At 40.0% G+C, this 8,220-nt stretch overlaps 1 non-coding gene across 1 annotated transcript; it reads left to right on the top strand.

Moving 5' to 3' along the window:
* Positions 1 to 444: 444 nt before the first annotated feature.
* TRNAI-AAU lies at positions 445 to 518 on the top strand. Its single transcript has one exon. It is a non-coding gene; the product is annotated as a tRNA-Ile (tRNA).
* The last annotated feature ends 7,702 nt before the right edge of the window (positions 519 to 8,220 follow it).

Raw genomic sequence — 8,220 nt, 5'->3', positions numbered from 1 at the left:
TCCCAGGTTCCCAGGCCGAAGAGCCCACCTGGCTGGAATGGTCTCAAGGAACAGAGAGGAATCCGCACCCTCCGAGTCCTCCGAACCCTCCGAACCTGCGGCGGCTCTGCGGTCGGTTCCGTGAGGAACTGGCCGCGATTGCAAGCTTGGAGCTGCTTTTTGGTTTGTTCTGAGTCCTTCACCTGGTGAGGGAAAGGAAGCCCTGCTTGGGGTCGTTGAATCTGAGTTTTCTCCAGTCAGAATCAGTAGTTTGAGACTGTTTTCCCTGAAAAAGCATGGTTTAACCTGTGCCTACAGTGAGGAATTCTCCTTTTCTTAAAAAAATATATTTTATTAATAAAAGTGAAAGTAACGCTTCTATTACAAAGGAAAAAAAAAAAAAATCAGCGGGCATGGATCAGGTATGATTTAAATAAACATAAGAAAAGGCCCTCCCACCGAGGAGGCCGGTTAGCTCAGTTGGTTAGAGCGTGGTGCTAATAACGCCAAGGTCGCGGGTTCGATCCCCGTACGGGCCACTTAGTTCGTTGTTTTTTTTTTCTTCCTTTTTCGTTTTTATTTTAAACCGACCACACCTCGCTTGTAAACTTCGGTTTTACATCGAACTCCGGAGCCTCGCCTATCCATTTATAAATGTAGTTGCACTAGCTAGACAGGAATTTTTTTCTTTTCTTTTCTTTTTTTTTTTAAATCGACCACACCTGGATTGTATACTACGGTCTTACATCCAACTCCGGAGCCCTGCCTATCCATTTGTAAATGTGGTTGCAATAGCTAGACAAGCATTAGATTTGCACGTTTTTTATTCTTTTGAAGAAATATATACGAGTTAGGATGAAGAGGTTTTTTTTATTTGTTTGTTTTGTTTGTTTTTGAGACAGAGTCTTGCTCTGACGCCCAGGCTGGAGTGCAGCGGCGCGATCTTGGCTCACTGCAACCTCTGCCTCCCAGGTTTAAGCAATTCTCCTGCCTCAGCCTCCCAAGTAGCTGGGATTACAGGCGTGTGCCACCACGCCTGGCTAATTTTCGTATTTTTAGTAGAGACGGGGTTTCACCATGTTGACCAGGCTAGTCTTGAACTCCTGAACTCAGGTGATCCGCCTGCCTTGGCCTCCCAAAGCACTGAGATTACAGGCATGAGCCATCGCGCCCGGCCAGGATGAAGATTTTTTAAAGGAAATTCAATGAGGTGGGTGGGTGATTTTAGAAAAGGGGAAAATAAGAATTCGATAATGTTTTGTATTATTTTGGGAAAAAAACTTTCTGAGATAATACTATTTTGACATATTTTAAGCTTTTGAAAGAGATCATATTGATTCTTCCCCTAGTTGATCACTCAGTTGGTTAAATTGTTGTGTTTGTAGCTTTGAGGGCGAGGGTTCAGTCTATGTGGGAAAAAGCCAGACTTGTGACGTTGCTTTCTGCCAAGCTCCAGACTTGCAACCACAACTGCTCAGCGTTAAAATGGATCCGTGGTTAGCCTTAGGCTTATATTTGACAGCCGTTCTCGATGTGGCCCATACCAAGCCATTTATGATGCGGTCCTTACCAAGCTATTTACAATTCATTAAACAATTTTTGAACATATATCATAAAAGCGATAGGTTTGAAATGTAACGAAAATGGAGTGCGTGGTGGGAGATAGGAGGGCCAGAGCCTCTGGGTCCACTCGAAGTCTTAGCACCTCGCTCTTTCTGTCCTGTGCTTTTCTTGGAGTCTGGTCACTGGGTCCCCGTGTGCCTGGCACGTGTCTCATTTACATTTCTTCCTTCACTCCTCATCCTCCCAACATATTTTTACCCTTCTCTTATTTTAAAACATGGGTTGATATGGAAATGACATTAACAATATTGATAAATAATGCGGCAAATAATGGCTCAAAAACAGCGCCAAGGACATAGTGGGCGAATCACAAAGGGAAGGGGCTCCCTCTGTTTTGCTCAGTGCTGTGATTTTTCACGTCAAGAACATTAAGTAGCTCAAAGTCAGCGACTGAAAAAAATTTCTTTAGAATGAATTAATAAAGAGTACCTACTACGTAGTCCATTGTATATTAGATGATATATAAAGATTTAAGTATAAGAAGGATTCCACAGGCAGTTGCTGACTTTGAAAACGAAGGGAGCCACCAGCCAGAGAACTCAGGCATCTGCTAGAAACTGTGAACAACCTGTAAACCGTTATCTCAGTCCTACAGCTGCAGGGAACTGAATGCTACTGACAATCTGAGTGAGTTTGAAAACGAATTCTCCCCTAGAGCCTCCATAAGGGACATGGACGGGCCTGCTGACATTTTGGTATTAGTTTGATGACACCCTGCCAGACTTATAATGCACAGAACTGTGTGATAATAAATGGATGTTGTTTTAAGCTATTAAATTTGTGCTAGTTTATTAAGGAAGTAATAGAAAAACTAACAAAACAAGAAATTGTTAACCCACCCACACTTCCTACTATCTATCCTGGGTTATCTTCCTCTCTTCAGTGCAGTGTAAGATGGAATATGGTTTTAAAATGAGGGACAATAATTTTCAACATCAACACAATAAGAATGAAAAGAAAAAAAAGAGACAGCTTCTTTTGATCCATTAAAAATTAAGGATATAGATATGCATATATATGAAAAGTTAATACATTCACATAAACAGTAACTAAAAGTGAAGATTTTCTTCTTCTTCATAATCCACATCTGCTCAGTTCTCAGCACTACCTCCTATATATGACAATTCTTCTTAGTTTCCTATGTATTCTCCTTAATGTTCTTTGTGCAATAGGTGCAAATGTACATAATACATTTTACTTTTCCTTTCTAGTTATGTAAAATATAACATTATACACACTATTTTACATTCTGCTTTTTTTCACTTGATGTGCCTTGGAGATGTCTAGTTTAGCAACACTTGTAATGCTTTCAAACAGCATTGTATACTGTACAGAAATAAAACTTCTTTATTTTTATTTTTATTTTTTGAGATGGAGTTTCCATCTTGTCGCCCACTCTGGAGTACAGTGATGTGATCTTGGCTCACTGCATCCTCCACCTCCTGGGCTCAAGTGATTATCCTGCCTCAGCCTCCCGAGTAGCTGGGATTACAGGCACCCGCCACCATGCCTGGCTAATTTTTGTATTTTTAGTAGACACGAGGTTTTGCCATGTTGGCCACGCTGGTCTCGAACTCCTGACTTCAAGTGATACCCCCCCCACCACCTCGGCCTCCCAAAGTGTTGGGATTACAGGCGTGAGCCACCGAGCCCGGCTGAATCTAGACCCTTTAAGTTCATCCCACCACTGAGGATAGGAAGTATACAAGCAGGATTGGAGAGAGAGAGAGAAGATTACACCTTTACTTTAATAATATGAATAAAACTCTGTATGAAGCCATGTGATAATCCAAAGAGTCTTCAAGTAGGGGATCCATAACACTCTGTTGATCAAAGGAAATTACATATTCATTTGCTAAGAGATGACTTTCAGAAAAAGCTAAATCCGTAGCTCTCATACAGGTATAAAAATAAGCATATGATCAAAAAGAATAAAATGCTTCAGAATAAATTTAACCAAGGAGATGCAAGAATTGTACTCTGGAAAATACAAAACATTGCTGAAAGAAATTAAAGAAGACGTTAGAGTGCTCATTGCAATTAAAACAAACAAAACAAACATCAACAAGGAGGCACTAAGCCTATTCTGACACTGCGCGTCTGTAGTACCAGAAGTCTTGTTGATGCCAAGTGTAAGTAAATTATATTTTAATGAAAAGGTAGATAAAACACTGTACAACAGTATTCTAGGCCACCAAGAAAACTATGACAGACATCTGGGCACGGTGGCTCAGGTCTGTATTCCCAGCACCTTGGGAGGCCGAAGCGGGTGGATCATTTGAGGTCAGGAATTTGAGACCAGCCATGGACAACAAGGCCAAAACCCATCTCTACTAAAAATACAAAAAAAAAAAAAAAAAAAAAAAAAAAAAGCCAAGCATAGTGGTGTGCCCCATTAATCCCAGCTACTCAGGAGGCTGAGGCATGAGAATCTCTTGAACCCAGCAGGCGGAAGCTGCAGTGAGCCCAGATCGTGCCACTACACTCCGGCCTGGGTGACAGATATGAGACCCTGCTTTAAAAAAAAAAAAAAAAAAGAAAAAGAAAAAGAAAAAGAAAATGAAGCTGTAACAGACACACTAAAAGCCCTCCAACTTTAACTTGTAACATAGCTTCATTCTCAAAGCTGACTTCTTTTTTCTTTTTCATGAGTGTAGAACAGTTAAAATTTCAAACAGCTCCTTGACACTGCTTTTCATGTCCAAACCAGACATTTTGTTGTAATTTGATAAAAGGCCTCTTCTGCTCCTCCCCTACACAAGCACACCCCTGCCACACAGACTGACTCTTGCCCTCATACCCCAAGGTAATGAGTGAATTATGCTTAGGTCCTTGTAAAGAAAATCTTGGGATGACGAAGGGGCTAGGCAGCAAGAAATGAAACAAAACAAAACAAAACAAAACAAAATTTTGTATATGACTTTTTTTTTTTTTTTTTTTAGACGGAGTCTCACTCTGTCACCCAGGCTGGAGTGCAGTGGTGTGATCTCGGCTCACTGCAACCTCTGCCTCCCACGTTCAAGCGATTCTTCTGCCTCAGCCTCCTGAGTAGCTGGGATTACAGGCACGTGCCACCACGCCCTGCTCATTTTTGTATTTTTAGTAGAGACAAGGTTTCACCACATTGGTCAGGCTGGTCTCGTACTCCTGACCTCAGGTGATCCGCAGCCTCGGCCTCCCAAAGCGCTGGGATTTACAGGCGTGAGCCATCGTGCCCGGCCTGTATATGACTTTTAAAACAAGAGGACAACACAGTATTTTTCAAAATTGTGTATAGCGCATATGCATGGACAAAGCAAGTGTGGCACGTATTTGCATAATGTTTAATTTTAAAAAATTATTCTTTAAAAATCTTCACGATTATGTCTATTTTGCTGTGCATTTTCTTTCACTTTGCTTTATCTTTCCAGGGTTGAGGTTGGGATAAAAGGTGTTTTGGTTTAGTACCTCCGTAAGCCCTAGCTAGAGTTCTTTCACTTTCCTAAGGTAAGAACATTCCTAACTAGAATTAGGAAGAAACTTTTATTTTTTTAATAGGAAATTAAAGAAGACGTAAATAAAAGAACAGGCATGTGCATTACTGAAGGTTCTCCCCAGAAACAGAGCCAATGCGGTGTGTGTGTGTGTGTGTGTGTGTGTGTGTGTATGTATATAGGAGGGGGGATTTATTTTCAGGAATTGATTTCTGCAACTGTGGAAACAAGTTTAGAACCTTCATGGTGGCCGGGCGCGGTGGCTCACGCCTGTAATCCCAGCACTTTGGGAGGCTGAGGCGGGCGGATCACGAGGTCAGGAGATCCAGACCATCCTGGCTAACACGGTGAAACCCCGTCTCTACTAAAAATACAAAAAAAAAAAAAAAAAAAAAGAAAAGAATTAGCCGGGCATGGTGGCAGGCACCTGTAGTCCCAGCTACTCGGGCCGGAGAACGGCCTGAACATGGGAGGCGGAGCTTGCAGTGAGCAGAGATCGCGCCACTGCACTCCAGCCTGGGTGACAGAGCGAGACTCCTTCTCAAAAAAACAAAACAAAACAAAACAAAAATAGAAACAAAAACAAAAACAAAAAACCTTCGTGGTAGGGAAGCAGGCTTGGGGACCCAGTGAAGAATTGATCATACAGCTGGAGTCTGAAGGCATTCTGCTGACAGAATTCTTCTTTCCTTAGGAAACTTCAGTTTTTTTTTCTCTTCAACTGATTGAATGAGGCCCATTCACATTATGGAGAGCAATCTGTTTGACTCAAAGTCTACAGATATAAATGCTTATCCCACCCAAAAAATACCTTTACAGAAATATCTAGAATAGTATTTAACTAAATATTTGGGTACTGTGGTCTAGCCAAGTCGACACATAAAATTAGCCATCAGAATATCCCATGTTCAAAGATTGGAAGACTTAGTGTTATTAAAATGGCAATTCTGCCCCAAAGCTGTCTAAATCCCTATTAATATCCTAATAACTTTTTTTTTTTTTGCAGAAATGGAAAGGCTGATCTTAAAATTCATGTGTTATTGCAATCAAAAGAAAAACAGGCTGGGCGTGGTGGCTCGTGTCTGTAATCCTAGCACGTTGGGGGGCTGAGGTGGGCAGATCACTTGAGGTCAGGAGTTCAAGACCAGCCTGGCCAATGTGGTGAAACCCTGTCTTTACTAAAAATACAAAAATTAGCCGGGTGTGGTAGTATGTACCTGTAGTCCCAGCTACTTGGGAGGCTGAGGCAGGAGAATCACTTGAACCTGGGAGGCGGAGGTTGCAGTGAGCCAAGACCATGCCACTGCACTCCAACCTGGGCAACAGAGTGATACTCCATCTCAAAAAAAAAAAAAAAAGAAAAACAAAGTTGGAGAACTTGTGCTTTCTGATTTCCAAAGATACCACAAAACTACAATAATAAAAATGGTGCAGTGCTAGCATATAGACATATAGATCAATGAGAGTTCAGGAATAAAGCCATATACCTATGACCAATTAATTTTTGACAAGGACCAGCAAGACAATTCAATGAGAGAAAGAATAATCTCTTCAACAAATGGGGTTGGAATAACTGAAAATTCACATGTGAAGCTATGAAAATGGATCCCTACCTTGTACCATATAGAAAGTCTAAATCAAAATGGATCAAAGACTTAAATGGAAGAGCTAAAACTACAAAATTCCTAGAAGAAAAAATAGGAATAAATCTTCATGACCTTCAATGTGACAATGGCTTCATAGATATGACACTAAAAGCACATGCAACAAAAAGAAAAATAGGCACATTGGACTTCTTGAAATTAGAAACTTTTGTGGATCAGAGGACATATCAGAAGAGTGAAAAGTCAGCGTAAAGAATAATAGAAAGGCCGGGTGCGGTGGCTCACACCTGCAATCCCAGCACTTTGGGATGCCAAGGTGGGCGGATCATGAGGTCAGGAGTTCAAGACCAGCCTGGCCAATGTAGTGAAATATCATCACTACTAAAAATACAAAAAATTAGCCAGGAGGCAGGAGAATTGCTCGAACCTGGGAGGTGGAGGTTGCAGTTAGGGGAGATCATGCCACTGTACTCCAGCCTGGGCAACAGTGCGAGACTCTGTCTTAAAAAAATAAAAAAAAAAGAATGACAAAATATTTATAAATCATATATCTGGTAAGGGTCTAGTGTCCAGAGTATATTTTTAAAAACCCTTACAACTCAACAACAAAAAGAAAACAAACCAATTAAAAATTGGGCAAAAGACTTGACCAGGAATTCTTTCAAAGAAGATGTACAAATGACCAACAAGCACATGAAAAGATGATCAACATTATTAATTATTAGGGAAATGCAAATTAGTGAGATACCACTCCATACCTACTTGGATGACTAGAATAAAAAAATCAGGTAATAACAAGTGTTGACAAGAATATGGAGAAACTAGAACTCTCATACATTGCTAACAGGAATGTAAAATGGTGCAGCCACTGTGGAAAAGTTTAGTAGTTCCTTAAAAAGCTAAACATAGAATTACTATATGAACTCACAATTCCACCCTTATGCATATAATCAATAGATTTAAAAGCAGGTTTTCAAACAAATACTTGTACATGAATATTTATGGTATTACTGTCACAATAGCCAAAAGGTGGAAGCAACACAAATATCCATCAACTGATAAAGGCACAAGGAAAATATGGTATATCTATACAGCGGAATATTATTCAGCATAAAAAATAATGAAGTACTCATATATACACAACACAGATGAACCTCAAACATTATGCTAAGCAATAGAAGGCTGACAGTGTATGATTCCATTTAATGAAATATCCAGAATAGGTAAATTCATACACACAGAACTTAGATTAATGATTGCTAGGATCTGAGGAAAACAACAATGGGGAGTGACTGCTTAATGAGTATAGAGTTTGCTTTTGAGGTGATTAAAATGTTTGGAAGTGGATAGAAATGATGACTGCACAACATTGTAAACATACTAAATGCCACTGAATTGTACAATTTAAAATGATTAATTTATGTTATGTAAATTTTATCTCAATAAAAATAATGAATACAGATTAAATATCTTATTTTGCTGATTCAGTGAAGGAATCGGATGTAATAACCAGTTTAAAGGGAAAGTCAAAAAACACAAAT

This window comes from Nomascus leucogenys, chromosome 22a (genome assembly GCF_006542625.1).
Source record: "Nomascus leucogenys isolate Asia chromosome 22a, Asia_NLE_v1, whole genome shotgun sequence".
In the NCBI taxonomy this organism is placed as follows: Eukaryota; Metazoa; Chordata; class Mammalia; order Primates; family Hylobatidae; genus Nomascus; species Nomascus leucogenys.
This window is presented reverse-complemented; position numbering and strand designations above follow the sequence as displayed.